This window comes from Schistocerca americana, chromosome 4 (assembly GCF_021461395.2).
Source record: "Schistocerca americana isolate TAMUIC-IGC-003095 chromosome 4, iqSchAmer2.1, whole genome shotgun sequence".
NCBI classification, from domain to species: Eukaryota; Metazoa; Arthropoda; class Insecta; order Orthoptera; family Acrididae; genus Schistocerca; species Schistocerca americana.
Window position 1 is genome coordinate 583,122,234 of NC_060122.1, and position 17,387 is coordinate 583,139,620.

Sequence of the window (17,387 nt, forward strand, 5' to 3'; positions counted from 1 at the left end):
CCATGGACAAATTCGCGTGCATGTCTAGCTCTTAACCCGAGAGAATGGGTGTTGACAGACAGAATATTCACCCGTACATGGATGCAAAAATTCAGGCTATTGTGCATGAAGTTGGAGGTATGCGTAGGGAACTAGAGACGTAACCAGACACTTCTGAAAATGGTGAATGCGTTAAATGAGTTATTTAATGAAGTCGGTAAGAAAGTAACCGGCTTAACTGAAAAGGTCGAGGTTATCTAGGGGAAAATACGAGTAGAGTTCCTTGTTGTTGAGAAGGGGCAGTAGGCACATAGTAACAGGAAGAAGAAGAGCGGATACATAAAACCTCACGCTGCAGAGATGTCTGATTAGTATTCACCGAGATGTCAACGAAGCAGAAAGTGGTTCAAGCGCGAAATGCAGTTCGAGAGAAATAACGGTTGCTGAGGTTAGAGCATATGGATCGACAGCAATCACTAAGAGAGACCTTTAATCCGGTTTCTGAATCTCTCAGAAAGCTCTCAGAAAAAAGAAAAACGTGCGATAACGATGGTGTTGAGATTGACGAATTCATTGTCTATAACGCCTCTGGTCAGATAGCTAGAACATTCAGTGTTATCAGGTTAGCAGGGGAAGACCGTACATGTTGAGCATGCATCCTATAACTGTAGCTGATGACACAATACAGATTGGTGATAGGGGGTTCAAGAGAACACCTGGTTTAATTAATCTTATTTTGCTAAGGCCTACCAAAAAACTTATAAATTATTCAGTTAATGATATGGAAAAGTACCGTGATATGCTGCACTTGACTGATGTACATAAGATCGCAAAAAGCCTGAGAAACAAGAAATATAAAGCCACCATATAACCGGTACTTGATGGCGAAGACAACAACAACAACAACAGCAGCAGCAGCCGCAGCGGTGATGGAATTGACATTGAGCATAAAGCAATGAACAATCGAATCCCGTAGGATATATATTATGACGACCCCAATGAGAAATAGATCGACTACGGCTGCTCACGGCATCAGCTGCTGCAGGTAATACAGCTCATTCGAATGAGGCTGTTTCAACACTCTCTGAGCTTAGAGAGAAAAGTATCGAATAAGTATGGAGACAGTAGTTCAAGAAGTGCACCTCGTAGGTATGTTATGATTTGGATGACTTATGGCAAGCTGATCTTGTAGATATGAGGGAACATTCACGTGAGAATAATGTATTCAAATATATTTTAATGGTTATTGATACATACTCCAAATTTGCCTGGCCATTACCTTTTAAAACAAAAAACGGGGAGATACGTTGAGGATGCGAGGATGTTTTTGAGCATTTATTACAGACTGGGACGAAATGATCCCCAGACAACCTCCAAACCGATCACGGCGGGGAGTTTTAGAATAGGTAATTCAAGACCGTAATGCAGTGGTACGGAATACATCACTACTCAACATTCACTCACCTGAAGGCAAGTATTGTGGAGCGTCTGAACAGAACAATAAAAAGTCGAATGTGGATGCGTTTTAGCCTTCGCTGTTCATACAAATGGACAGATATCCTCCCAGAAATAATTACTCAGTATAATCAAACCAAACATACCACAATGAAAATGGCACCAATCGACGTTCGTGATAATGGACTCACAGATACGGTGTACTATCGCATTAAAATGCTAGATCCACGCAGACAGAAATTTAATGCAGGTGATTTGGTACATATCTCAAAACACAAGACGGCATTTGAGAAATCATACCTACCGAACTGGTCAAAAGGGAGATTTAAAGCCTCAAAAGTCAAAAGAACGAATCTAGAAATTATATGTTGAAGGATAGTGAAGGTGAAGAAATTGCAGGCGGATTCTACACCGAGGGGTTGCAGAAAAGTTCAGGACGACATGTGTTTCTCGTGGAGATCACGAATGTAAAATTAGAGAGATTAGAGCGCGCAGGGAGGCTTTCCGGCAGTCGTTCTTCCCGCGAACCATACGCGACTGGAACAGGAAAGGGAGGTAATGACAGTGGCACGTAAAGTGCCCTCCGCCACACACCGTTGGGTGGCTTGCGGAGTATCAATGTAGATGTAGATGTAGATGTAGAGAGAGTCATAAAACGTCGGGGAAATAAAGTGCTAGTCAAATGGATTGGTTTTCCTGCTGCACAAAACAGTTGGATTGATGCTAACGATTTGGTATACAATGGGGGCGCACAGTCCACAACCACTGCAGTAGCATAACGTGCCTGCTAAGAGATGCGTTGCAGGAGGTGGTGGTATTCTAGACAAACTGTCAGTGGAATTACACGTCCCTGCTTATAACTACTGTGGATCTGGATCAAGGCTTCAGAAACGCTTGGCACGAGGTGATCTACATCTACATCTACATTTATACTCCGCAAGCCACCCAACGGTGTGTGGCGGAGGGCACTTTACGTGCCACTGTCATTACCTCCCGTTCCTGTTCCAGTCGCGTATGGTTCGCGGGAAGAACGACTGTCTGAAAGCCTCCGTGCGCGCTCTAATCTCTCTAACTTTACATTCGTGATCTCCTCGGGAGGTATAAGTAGGGGGAAGCAATATATTCGATACCTCATCCAGAAACGCACCCTCTCGAAACCTGGCGAGCAAGCTACACCGCGATGCAGAGCGCCTCTCTTGCAGAGTCTGCCACTTGAGTTTATTAAACATCTCCGCAACGCTATCACGGTTACCAAATAACCCTGTGACGAAACGCGCCGCTCTTCTTCTGATCTTCTCTATCTCCTCCGTCAACCCGATCTGGTACGTATCCCACACTGATGAGCAATACTCAAGTATAGGTCGAACGAGTGTTTTGTAAGCCACCTCCTTTGTTGATGGACTACATTTTCTAAGGACTCTCCCAATGAATCTCAACCTGGTACCCGCCTTACCAACAATTAATTTTATATGATCATTCCACTTCAAATCGTTCCGCACGCATACTTCCAGATATTTTACAGAAGTAACTGCTACCAGTGTTTGTTCCGCTATCATATAATCATACAATAAAGGATCCTTCTTTCTATATATTCGCAATACATTACATTTGTCTATGTTAAGGGTCAGTTGCCACTCCCTGCACCAAGTGCCTATCCGCTGCAGATCTTCCTGCATTTCGCTACAATTTTCTAATGCTGCAAGTTCTCTGTATACTACAGCATCATCCGCGAAAAGCCGCATGGGACTTCCGACACTATCTACTAGGTCATTTATATATATTGTGAAAACCAATGCTCCCATAACACTCCCCTGTGGCACGCCAGAGGTTACTTTAACGTCTGTAGACGTCTCTCCATTGATAACAACATGCTGTGTTCTGTTTGCTAAAAACTCTTCAATCCAGCCACACAGCTGGTCTGATATTCCGTAGGCTCTTACTTTGTTAATCAGGCGACAGTGCGGAACTGTGTCGAACGCCTTCCGGAAGTCAAGAAAAATAGCATCTACCTGGGAGCCTGTATCTAATATTTTCTGGGTTAACATGCCCGACGGAGCGTGTATGGAACATGACATTGCATATGCTGCAAATAATGATCTATCAAGTCGTCACATTGCAGATAGGATTTTAGCTGATAAGGCTAAGGCGATACGGAGAAGGAATTATACTGGTATAGGTCAACGCATCGCAGCATTTGCAGTTGATAAAACCATGCGAGGAAAAATTATGTTGAATTTCAGAGGGATGAAGTTCAAGCGAGTTATGAATGCTGCACGTTGTGCACTAAACAAGAAGGACAAGGGCGGGAAGCAGGGCTGTTTGAAGAACTGTATCCTGACAGCGATGTATGCACCTAAAACCGCACTGAAGCAGAAAAGTGGGGAAACAAGAAGAAAAGGATCGGTTAAAGCACCTCGAGTTCTACCAATACCCAAGACATCTGGTGGTTTTCTTCCATTTTTGACCCCAGCCCTCTCCACGCTTTCGGCGATAGGGCCCCTCGCTCCCCGTTGCTCGAAAGGTCAAGAACGTGCAAAATTCCGAAGTGCAGTTAGAAGAGGCAAGAAGACATAACCGCACGATGGAAGCCGCAGCCATCGGAAAAGGACTATACTTGAAACCGTACAGGAAAGGGCTTGGTCTATTCATTAATTTTAAAAAAGCCCATTAGCAGTCCTACCAGATCGACCATTCAAAAATACTGGTCTCTTTAAGTTTGTTAGAAAGAAATTCAACTTTCCAAGATTCCGTGGTGTGTTTATGTGGGATACATTACCGAAGACTATGTGGAAAACTGGTGAATGTGGTATTGTGAATTTAGATGTTTCTGGAAGCTCCGGCACCCACTGGGTATCATATGTTATGAAAAATGCGGATGCCGTCTGCTATTTCTACTCATTTGGTGACCTGCAACCGCCAGAAGAATTACAGAAGAAGTTTGTTCTACAATTATCGGCGCTATCAGGACTTTAATTTATACCTATGTGGACATCTATGCATAATGTTTCTCTTGACGTTTACAAAGAAGAAGAAGCATGCTATATTTGGAGGAGCTTTAAAGATTCCTTCATCAGTTGAGGTCCAGATGCAGTGTCGTACACTTTGACGTTAAAAGAACGATCATCTGTAGTGCGTGTAAATTACATCCCGCCAATTGATTTGAGCATTGGTGAACGGACTATTGCATTGATTGGACTGGAGACGTACAACAGCGTCCCAAATATCACTGAGACTAACAACAAACTGCAACTGGATATTAATGGTGAAAAAGACATTGTGGGAACAGACTCGGATGCATACGATGTCGATGATTTAGAGGAAGTCTTAAAACAGTCTGGAAAAGGTATTGAGCTAAGTGCAAACATCAATACACTTGAATCTGAAATAAGAACTGTAAATGCAACGATTGACTTCAACGACATAGGTTTAATAGGTCACCTACTGGGTTTCACAAAAGGACTGGTTTGGAAGAAGGATCCAAGTAAATTTTACAAGTCAGATCAGACTGTGGGATACTTCCCGTCAGCACAATCCGAGTCAAGTGTAACATAGCAACAAACTCCTATCTCAAGGACAGTCTGAGTGATACTATTTACAGATTCTTCCCCTCAGTTGCAACGGGGTGTAAGATTGTTGAGACCCCTCCCAATGTAATATACTTTCCAGTGACAGCTCAGACAATGGACTATTGTGGACCAGAATAGTCAACTTGTTGCCTTTCGTGGTGAGGAAATCATTGTATGATTACATCTAAGGCAGGATTGGTCGTATGGTATAAAACAAGTGCACGCATTCCACAGCACGTCACTTCGCTACCAAACCGCAACGTGATAACACGTGTGAACTACGAGTTTCTTGAATCAGTTGGCTTGAAACCTTGCAATGACATCCTCACCCAATATGATCAGTCCAGTAGAATATGATGAGGGAATTGTAGGTCAGGAATACTTCTGTCATAAGCCTTACGCTTCAACCACATTTAACAAAAACTATGAAATTAGGATTGTCATCCAGTACTAAGACCCACTGACGCTTCCATGCAAGAGTTTCATATATCTAGAGGGGTCATTCAAGAAAACCGACGGCAGCAATACAGTGGGACCCAAGCTTACACGTAACACTTTGGCGTTCCTATTCCAAGGGATACGCTATGAACTCAATGGGTCTGAGATCGATCGTACAGACAATGCCGGCATAACATCAAACCTTAAACATACATCTCTGTATCACCTGCGGATCTGCATAGTTTAGAAAATGCGGGGTGGTTCATAGACGATCCGGAGGATGGAACAGTAGCAAAGTACAAGTGAATAACTGCATGCATAGCTCTAAACATGCTTATGGGCTACTTTGAGGACATGAGAAGGATTATTATGAACGCTAAACAAGAACTCATTCTGGTACGGAGTGCGACGGATAATAACTCATACATTCAAGGTGTTCAAGAAGAGAATGTGATCACAATCAGCAAGATAATAAGGAAAATGCCTCACATCAGTGTATCGGAAGAGGAGCATTTGAAGCTTTTAAAAGATCTGAATTCTGGTACATTTCAATCACTGACATTTCGCTTGTGGGAGGTTGTCAAGTACCCAGTGTTACCGATTGTGAACACACAAACATGGGCTATTAAAACCTCCTCGCAGCCAGAGACGCCTAGATTCATCACACTTGCGTTTCAGACTGATAGAAGAGGTAACATAGCAAATGATTCCACCATGCTCGACAACTGCATGTTAACTAATGCTGCAGTTTACCTGAATTCAGAATTCTACCCATATGACAATTTACACCTGCATGGAATGAAAATGTGTGTAGTATAGCATATGACATGTATGCAAGATTTAGTGCTTCTCACTATGAAGATGATCAAGGAGAGGGAGGAGGGTGTCGTCTCAGTCCACAGAACTTCAAGGCGCCTTTACAGATCATCGTAATAGACTGCTCGAAACAGAACGAGACAATTAAGTCTGAACCTATAGATGCACTAATTGAATTGGAATCTTCGACAAATTTCCCAGAACACACTGCCGCGTATGCTCTAGTTCTACATGACCGTGTGATCAACTACTGCCCGCCCACCGGTGTTGTGCAACGAGCTGCATAAGTGAAGAGGTGCTGCACCATACCTAGAGCATTTCACAATGGCATCTCTAGGCTTGAACATCATTGCAGACACTCAGCGATTCTATGATGGTGACTGTAGACAGTTCATATTTACAGATGTTCCATTCCTGGCATGCACACAAGATGCGGGAATAATAGAGACATTTTCAGCAAACATTGCATCACCGAGGTCTTTCAAGTATATGAAGTGTGCTAAGGCACGGAAGAGTGCAAACTGGTTTACACATTTCTATCATGGAATCATAGAATCCACTTGGATGACCCTGGCACACCCTATAAAGATATGGTTGGTGACTGCGCTTAAATTACTTGATCACATGGATACCATCATCTACGTGAAGGGGAAGGAGAAGATCTCAGGGATGCTTTGAATCTTTAAGACTTGAAATTCTACGGGTATCCTTCTCTCCATCGACTCATAAAGAAGAAGATGTGTGAAAATAGTGTTGTTGCGTCTGCTTATGAAAGTGTAAAATTACTTTTAAGTTGGATAAGAAATAAATGAATTTTTACTTCACAATTTCTGTGCTGGTTTTTTTCTTTTTTTTTTTTTCTCAACCCTGTTCCCGCTTACACAGTGTACAGTTTTAACCACATGCTATATCTGTGGTGTACTTCAAGCACAGGAGATATAATTTTAGACATGTCTGCTATATATCTTTGGAAGCGGACATGGTCATGTGCCTCCTGCTCCCATAACCCAATTGTATTTCACGATAAGCGTAATTCAATGCAACCACTCTATATATTTTTTTACCTTCCATCTTAAAATTCATCTCCTTAACAGCACTCGTCTTCAGCAAAACTAATGTCATTTGAGACATGCACAGCCTTTATATACATACACATGCATAATGCAATAAGGGTTATGGTTTTTTGTAAGTAACAACAAAGAGGTATGGTGACTAATTTTTTCTTCGTTTATTCATTTCACACAAATAAAATATACTTCTTGAGGTACAATATAGTTTTTGAGGTACAATATAGTATTCTTGAGGTATAAATTGACTCTGCTATTCCAATGCAGAAATACTTTTAACTTACACGCTACTACAGTAACCTTTCTAGGAATTTTTTTTATAAAACTACGGCAAAAGCTAATGCAGAGATACAATACTTTCTTTACTACAACTAAATTCCATAGCCCCAGTAGCATAGCTTTTACAATAATTCTGATGGACTGTCCACGCTTAGAATCTACTTTCAACAATCCCCAATAGCAAAGGTTTTTTACAATAACAATTCTGATTGATTGTGAGCTATATAGATGTGTATATACACTTAAAAATTATTCTGACTTGAATGGCTAGCGACAGATCAAAAAGTGAACAGCTATTCTATTTACAAGATGCTCATGGTGTTACACATACATTGCGTGTGAACAAATAACTCAATATATGTAAGTTTTTTTCTATTTATGCTTTCTTAATATATAAACATTTTGTTTATTCTTCTTTTTAAATTTTTCTTTCTTTCACACACATGGTGTGCACACACACACACACACACACACACACACACACACACATATATATATATATATATATATATATATATATATATATATATATATATATACATTTTATTCTTTTTTATCATTCCTTTTCCACATATTCTCTCTATATATGTAGATACACATGTACACAGTAAACAAAAATATTTATACAAAACACACACACACACACACACATAGAGTTCTTCACCCAATAGATGAAGCTATATGTATCCAATAAACTAATTTAGAATCTGCAAAATGAGTTTTTGAAAACTCATAATGAAAGCAGCACATGTGGAGTTTGGACAGGTCTAGTATGCACATCCCCACATAAATAGGTTTCTTAAACTCTACTGCAGTCTTTGTCATCTCCAGAGCAACAAAGTTCTTATTGAATATTGTGACCCGCTTAAAATTTGGTCCAACGATGCAGTTTCTTACGCCATAACGCCCATCCCATTCAGTTCTAATAAAAATTTCACATCGTTCCCTCAAATTCTCCATTGTTTTACGGAAAATTGAATTATTCACTCATTTATAAAAATCTTTCTCGAAGTCACACGTCGCAGAAGCTCTCTGTCTCATATTCAAATCGATATACTCCTTCAACCAGGGGGACTGCTTGAAGGAGTTAGCCCAGCTGATTCTAACCAGCTCCATACCGAAGCTGAGACACTGCTGGAGATTACGATAATGAATAATGTATCTCCGCTTATCCCCCAGCATTGTCATCAGTTTTGGCGTGGAGCCTCCTCGTGGAACTAGTTGCTTTAGACCCAGTGGCAAATCGCCATACACATCATGCAAAATATTAGGGTATGTGAGTTCTGCCTCCACCACATACCCCACATAGGATCAGCTGCTACACCCCCCATGATTTTTCGACCTAATCCCTTGCATTCATCTTCGAGCACCCATCGAAACTCACCAATCGGCAGTGATTGCTGCATGGCATGACCGTATAAGATATTTACGTCCAGGTACATTTTGTAACTCGAATGAAGGCAAGCGTTGAACCTGTCACCCATCCACAGGTTATTTGCCTTTGTGTGCCTATGGACACATTGGCAAAGTCTCCCATGGATCCTTTGCTCAAAGAAAAGAAACATGTCAGCATCGGTCAATAATTCAATGCTGCACTTAGTTTTCTTGAGCATTGCGTCCCAAGACAACCCAGGTGCCGTGTGTAAATAGGCGAGATCCAGAGAATATGCGGTCATACATAGATTCCGGAATTTCTCGAAAACGTCCACAAGCAAGAGCACGTCTGTGACCATGGAAAGCCGAGTGTACTCTTCTAAAGTGTAAATACTGAATTCCCACAAGACATTCACAGCATGCTCATATTCTGCATCCGTTATGGCATCGCCTGTAAGGTTGCTGAAGAATGCAGTTATGTTGGGTAGCCTGGTTCCGTTGAGTTTCGCCATATTATCCACATACTCATATGGGGAAACCCCCTTTCTAGTCACAGATTGAAACCTTTCCTCATCGTGAAATGAAGCTCGAGTGTTATGCACATCCTCCCAAGGTAGAGTTTCAACAAGTTTCTGGAGTGGCGCCTGCATAAAACGTAGCATATCAAGGAAGTGGAGCGTAATTCTAGGCGTAATTCTTTTAGAAAATGAAACGTATTTCTCGACGCTTTCAGGTAGGTGACTGACCTTATCTTTCTCCAAGCCGAAATCAGCCTAGTGCTCAGCTACAAAGTGAGAGTCACACCCGCTAAAATTGTGGAAGCTGGTACTTCAAATTCCACCCATCGTGAGCGGCGCCACAGAACTTACCCGTAAGAAGACAGCGGTCCCTACGAGGAGTTTCCACTTTTCTGTCAAACGGCAGCCCGCAAATATGACAATCAACCGCGTTATTATAGACATTTTCATTGTCCTTCGATTTGGTCATGGGGACTTTGTCACTGTAAAGCTTATCAACCTACAGTTTTTCGAGCTTAGTAAGCAGCCAAACCACAGCATTATCCCCGACATAAGATTTTAAGCAGTTAAGACTGGAATCATATGATGATACAATTTGATACGCTGCCACATATGGTAGGCGTTTTTCTGTAAAGGTGCTGTGTGAGGCTGTAGGGTCACCTTCACAGTGAGTCACAGGAGCGAGGAAGCATTCATGAACAGTGTACACTACAAATGGGCATCGCTCCTGGTGGTGAGCATTCTTGAACTTTATGAATTTGTTTTCCTCACTAGGCATAATAGCTCATACCGGATCCTTGGAAGCGCAGTCTACTAGATGCGCCGCTAATGACTTGTCTGAGGAGAAATAATTCAGGAACCTTAACCAAATGTGCTCTTTAGATCTGTCGTTATTCAGCTGAGGTAATAGGAGTTGGGACTTGTCTTTGATCCAAACATAGTGATAATTATCACCTTCAGAGAAAAGCAGCATGTTTACATGCAACTCACACTCACTAGCAAATTTTGAGAAATGGAGGGGCTGACGAAAATATGCTTGTCTTGCCCATCTGACTTGCTTTTCTTCTCCAGGCCATAAACATCAACCACTATTCTGATATTCTGCACCTCAAATTTAGGTATGTCCTGGATCTTGACGGGGAAATCGATACCATCAAAGTTATAGCACCCACGAATATTATCACCCACACGTATGCACTGGGATGCTCAGGATGATCTCTGTAATTGTAGTTGCTTTCGCAAGCCAGGATTGACCGCAGGCCGGGTCGACCGAGCTGTTCTAGGCGCTACAGTTTGGAACCGCGCGACCGCTACGGTCGCAGGTTCGAATCCTGCCTCGGGCATGGATGTGTGTGATGTCCTTAGGTTAGTTAGGTTTAAGTAGTTCTAAGTTCTAGGGGACTGATGACCTCAGACATTAAGTCCCATAGTGCTCAGAGCCATTTGAACCAGGATTGACCACACAAAACAAACCTGATCTTGTTTGCTATATCTTTAGGGAGCTTGATATAGCTTGACCCTCCATTTACAGGATCATATGTTTATGGATGTCCAGGTGCAGTATTCAGCTGAGTGCTTCGGCTGGTCCTCTGACCTCCACCTCGGAATACTTGGCCAGTATAGCACTCAAGGTGGATTTACTAAACCATTCGGCGATTTATCTGCTCCGTCTTCTCACGCCATTTTTGCCCCAGAGATAATGAAGAGTTGTTTGTTCAACAACAGACTCAAATTTGGGGGTGAGGGGGGAGAGGGAGGGGTTGCGATAATTGGATTCAAAACACGACACTGCATTTAATGGCGGGATACCACGGATTATTGACTACCTTGAGGAGCTCCGTTTCCACGACAGGAAGGCACGCCCTTAGAAAACCAATAGGGTCGCGGTACCGTCCTGACAGGTTCTCGATCCTTGTGAACGAGATTCGCTCCTCAAAAGCGTCTGCAATCACCGAGTATTCTAACTGTGGTATGGTATCACTGACCTGATGTCCTTCACTAAAAGAACGGGAGAGAGAACTGCCACTAGCCCCAGAATCATCTATATTAGTATTAATACTATTATGAGTCCACCCCGTTGATGATGGTTTTGGGGATGGGCAAGAGGTACCTTGCGTTTACGCGACTCCCGACAAGGCTCATACGATGATGATGAGGGAGGATGATTTTGCGGTGCTACTGGGTCAGAGGGATGGAACAGCCAGGCTGCTGCGATGGCTCCCGATGCTGTTGTAGACCTCACCCGGTAACATGAGGAGTAGTGCCAGAATGAGATTTTCACTCTGCAGCGGAGTGTGCGCTGGTATGAAACTTCCTGGCAGATTAAAACTGTGTGCTGGGCCGAGACTCGAACTCCGGACCTTTTCCTTTCACGATCAAGTGCTCTACCAAATGAGCTCTCCTCACAGTTTCGGTTTTGCCAGTACTTCGTCTCCTACCTTCCAAATATCATAGAAGCTCTCCTGCAAAACTGCAGAATTATCACTCCTGGAAGAAAGGATATTGCGGAGACGTGGCTTAACCACAGCCTGGGGAATGTTTCCAGCCGGACGCTGTAGCCGAGCCGTTCTAGGCGCTTCAGTCCGAAACCGTGCTGCTGCTACGGTCGCAGGTTCGAATCCTGCCTTGGACATGGATGTGTGTGATGTCCATAGTTTAGTAAGGTTTAAGTAGTTCTAAGTCTAGGCGACTGATGTTAAGTTCCTTAATGATTGGAGCCATTTTTTGATGTTTCCAAAATGAGAATTCCACTTTGCAGTGGAGTGTGCGCTGATACGAAACTTACTGGCAGATCGAATTCGGCACGTTTGCCTTTTACGGGCAGGGGTGGTGGTGGTTCGTTGCTCGTTCCACGCCACAGCGGCGGTACCGGAGCGGTGCCGGCGGCGGTTGAGGCGGCGGCTTCTCGCGCAGTGAGTAGCGAGGCGTGCCTTATTGGGCTCCGCTTTGGTGAGGAAGACTGTTTAGCCGCCACCGGTACGCACGCCCAACTGTATTGAGGTTGCTGAGATGCGATCTCTGTAGAAGAAGAGATAAAATAAATAATAGTTAAGTACGTTGCTTTTTGTTGCTGGCACAGTGAAGGAAAGAATTCGGACGTTCACAAGGTTTTAAGCAGAGCAAATAATTACCTTCTTCGCTCTGGCTCCATGGCATTAACACTTCACCGGGCGACTGCACCACACGGACAAAAAAGTCATCATCATCATGATGTAATAGGGTCAGATCGGAGCACCCTTGTCAGTCCTGCTCGGGCATCTCATTATTCCGGAGGCTTTTCCTGCATCTGCTGATGATTAACCGAACTCCTCTAGAGCTGTTCCTGTAACAGGATGAGACATAATTTTATTTATTTTCAATTTTGAGGTACACAGAAATATCAGACATGGTTTTTTTCTATACTTACGTGAGTGTTGTTGTTGGCTATCCACAGCTGGAAGCTGTTCCACGTAGAGTTGCTGCTACTGCATTCGATAGTTCTTTTCAACCCTCCGCACTTCCTCCAGCGCAGTTTGCATTTGCATCAAGTGACCTAGAGGGAGAAAAGTATGAAATAAGAAAAGTTTGAATCGCTACTATACAAGAACAAATTACAATGAAATTTATACTCACATGGCAATTCTGGCTGTGAACCCACCACAGGAGGCTGGATTTCGAGAGTCTGCCGAGGTCCAGCCCCCTCCTGTCTCTCCTCACACTCCAGGACAGAATCCTGGAGTTGTACTATAACAAAAAGACGGAATTAATAAGGAGAATTTAACGTACACACACGAAAATTTACACTCAGAATAGAAATTATTTACTCACTTAGTAATCCTGTCTCCAGAACTCTAAGAGTCTTGCTGCTACACTCTGAACTGTTGTTGCAGCTCCCCCTCTTCATCTTGTGGAGAGAAAAGAGCAAGTACACAAACAGAGACGATACAACGTACAACAAAGCGGACAGCAGAGGACTGAGGACAATGAAGGTTGATTGTGGGTTTATATATAAACCGAGGCGACCAATGAGAGAGCATCATTTGAATGTTCAGTCAATGAGAAGCCTTCATGGAACGTCTCTATTTCTGGAAGGGCTTGATGCGACGATCGTCTCTCTCTCTCTCTCTCTCTCTCTCTCTCTCTCTCTTTCTCTCTCTCTCCACGTTACAAGAGTGCTTTTATGATTAACGGCGTGCACATACATGATGAATGAAGTTTACTGTTTCTGAGACGTATGTTGAAAGCAGAAATTTACGATTTTTGTGGTGGGTAACACGTGATGCCTCGTTAGGACCATCAGGAAGAATGCATTCAGTGTTATTCTGAGCTATTTTCGTTAACAGGTCCTGTTAGGACAAGAATTTCCATTCAAAAAAACTGATACATCATGAAAGCTACAACAAAAGCGACGATTATATATATTTCTGTGACACTTTACTAATTCCTAGAAGGGACTGATAAGTAATGGGCGGGCTGTCCCGTTAGGATCGCGAGGGAGAAAGCAGTTGATGTTATTCTGGGCTATATTCGTGAACGCATTTCTTTAGCGCGACCTGTGATGTCAGTATCCACAGCAGGTAGAGAGGTACCATGCCAGCAGAGGTTAACACTCGTGGCCGGCCGAGAGGGTGACTTGGCTCTTATTTACAAAGCCATGTGACGTCAGTATAACATTTTGAAACTTTTAGATCCACATGAGATGGTGAGTCACTATGCTAACATTTCACGGTGATGCATCAGCCATGCTAGGCAGGGAAACAGGTGTGCAAGGCTAGATGCAGCTCGCATGTCCCTTTGGGATCGCTAGGAGCAATGCACACAGTGCTATTCTGGGAAGCATTGGAACAGATTTCTATAGCGCAACGGTTAACATGTGCGAGTGGCCCAGTGACGTCAGTATAATACTCGAAGAATTCTGACTAAAAACTAGATGCGACTTTCACCTGCTTGCCGTATGCAGCAGTGGGTGAGAGTGATGGCTCACGCTCCAGTGCTGACTTGCGTCCAGCTGGCCCTGCAAAGCAGGTGCGCACGTCGGAACAGTTCGCTAATATGTTGTGATTGAGATAGTTCAAAAGTGTTTTATACTTGTACTGAGCATTTGTGCATTACATTATTTTTGGCCGTTTAAGTGCTGTGAGCGTGTTGGCAGAGCATTTTACATGCGTTATTTTGATAATTTATGAGTTTTTTTCGTGTCTGCAGATCAGTGTACTGTATTATTTCGGTGACTTACGAGTAGTTTGCAGGTCTGTGGGCTGTGCAGTGCATTATTTCGACGGTTTACAATTATCAAGTGTGTTTGCAGAGCATTATACATGCATTATTTTGACAGTTTATGAGTTGTTTCGTGTCTGTACATCAGTGTTCTGCATTATTTCGGTGATTTACGAGTTGTTTGCAGGTCTGTAGACTATTTACTGCGACCTCAGGCATGCCAAGGTGAGCGTTTTGTATCAGTGTAATAAATAAACTACGCGAAATCCATCCCTAAATAAACTGTAAAATATATAAAGTACACTCATTCCTCTCTCCAGTAGCCCAATGCAGGCTGAGTCAGTTCCCCGCCATTTTTCCTCCCAGACCGCCATGGGATGAAAGCGCCCTCTGGTAGCAATGCTGTGTACTAAGTCAGCTGGACTCCAGACCTCATGGTGAAGACACTGGTTGGAGCTACAGCCTCAAATTGTTTAAATAAAGGCTGCCTGCAAAATAAAGACTTGCGTCCATCCTATCCAGCGCAGGCTGAATCCTTTTCCAGCCAATTCCCGGGAAGAGGTGGCGGTAAGATGACTTAGGTTAGTATATTTAGCCCAAGTGACCTATTTTCCGGCCATTTTCTTAGGTTAGTGGAGGTAGTTGTGGTGTGTTGCATTGCCCTGCTGGAATTTGAACTTCCCGCCATTTTCTGGGGAGGACAAGGGAGGGGGGAGAAGAGGCGATTAGGTTAGTGGAGGTAGTCCAAATTTGAACTTCCCGTGATGACGTCATTGCGACATTGCCATGTCTATCGCCATCTTCAATAAATATGGCAACAATTGAGAGTGGGCTGACGCCTTGTTGTGTCACTACTCTCTTCATCATTACTATATCTACTTCTGGGTACTCCTTACAGATCAATATCTGATTTCAGAATCTTTAGATGCATATGGTGTGCAAAATGTAAAACGCTCTATGCCATTGCAGAATAATTTAATTCCACCACTGCTGTGTTTTTGGTGAATATTACGACATGTGAGTAGAGGAAACTGCATTAAAACAGCCTTAGTTCATCAACACTATCAGTCACAGATTCATTAGACATTGAGATTATCTGAATATACAGTTACAAGAGAAATTAAAAGAAAACGACTACAAATTATGGCAGTGTGAAGAAGCAATTAGATAGCCGGTTTCAATTCTTCAACAACCATGTTCATAACTCTGGAAAACAGTGAGAAACGGCTATTAATAAGTGAAATTACGTTGGTGGAGACAGAAGAGATAAAAATTAAACGTTTTAGAAATATTTAAAAATTAGTACAGGATGATATAGTAATCTCCTAATGGAGCTGGTATGATGAGGCACATTCTGAGTAAACAAGGAATGCAATGCAAACGGTAAATCATCGTGGCGCTCAAAATGTGCCCAGTGAACTGTCAGATTCATAGGCAGCCGCTACAAGGCGACCGCTTGCGAGCCACCAGCAGGAGCTTCCAAACTGAGCGTACTTATACCAACTGGATTAAATATTCTTATTTAGAGAGGTAATCTTTGTCCACGTATTCTTTCAAGATATTCGGACCTGTTTCCCCTTTTTCTTGTATTTTATTAGGAATATTAAATGTATTCAGTTCTTAGAAATCTCGTCTCTGTTGTTCGTATACAACTTTCTTGTCGTATGTTTATAACCCGAAAATCACTTACGAATCTTCTTTCTTCTCTCGTTCTATTTTTTAGACATATGTTTATTCTTCCACGTATATTTCCACAAACTTTGCTAATTGCTTCTCTATCCTCGTCATATATATATGTGACGTAGAAACATAAACAATTACTTTGTTTGAGCTGCTTTATTATTCTATGCAGTTATCACTCAAAAGAGGTAGAAAAATAAAAAAATAACCCATAAATTTCCTTTAATTTAGGTCTATGGTCAGAAACTTTTTGTTAACAGATTACCGGTTTCGGTCTTTAATGACTATCATCAGATCTGCAGCAAAAATGGGAAAAACATAAATTCACTCGCAAACTGTACACAAGAACAAACAACACGTTTCTGACCATAGACGTAAATTAAAGGAAACTATTACATATACGGGTCTGTTTTTTCGCGACGATGTCGCAGCTTGTGAAAAAAATAACCCGTTCTTGTATCGTAATAAAAACACTATGTTAGAAAATAATTACTATTATAAAAACCAGTATTTCATGCTGTGGCAACTTCATTAGAAAGTAAGCAGAAAACTAATCAGGAGGCAAAATCCGGAAGTAGTCCGGTAGAACGCGTTTTATTGTCACCGAGGACAAGCTCCGGGATATTTTGCCCAACAGGGTGCCGATGTTATTATAACATATTTTAGAGTTGCATTGTCTCGGGAAATAAAAAATTTCATATAGGTATCTCAGGTACTTAAAATAATATTCTTGTCTAATAATCTCTTCACTCCAAATTTTGAAGTCTTTGTTTTTTTCTTTTTTCCAATCGGTCATTAGGCGACTCCAAGGGCGATTTCTCTACGTCATCCAGTACTTATAAGCTTTGTTTTTCGTATTTTTGTTGATGTGTTGTTTAGTGTCTAAAAATTACTCCTGTTTTTCCACTTTTCATACATTTTATTCACTAATCATACCAAGTAATGATTTGACGTGACGTGATACCACCTACCGCATTTCTAATGGTAACAGTATAATCTATGAGCGACCTATAATGCCT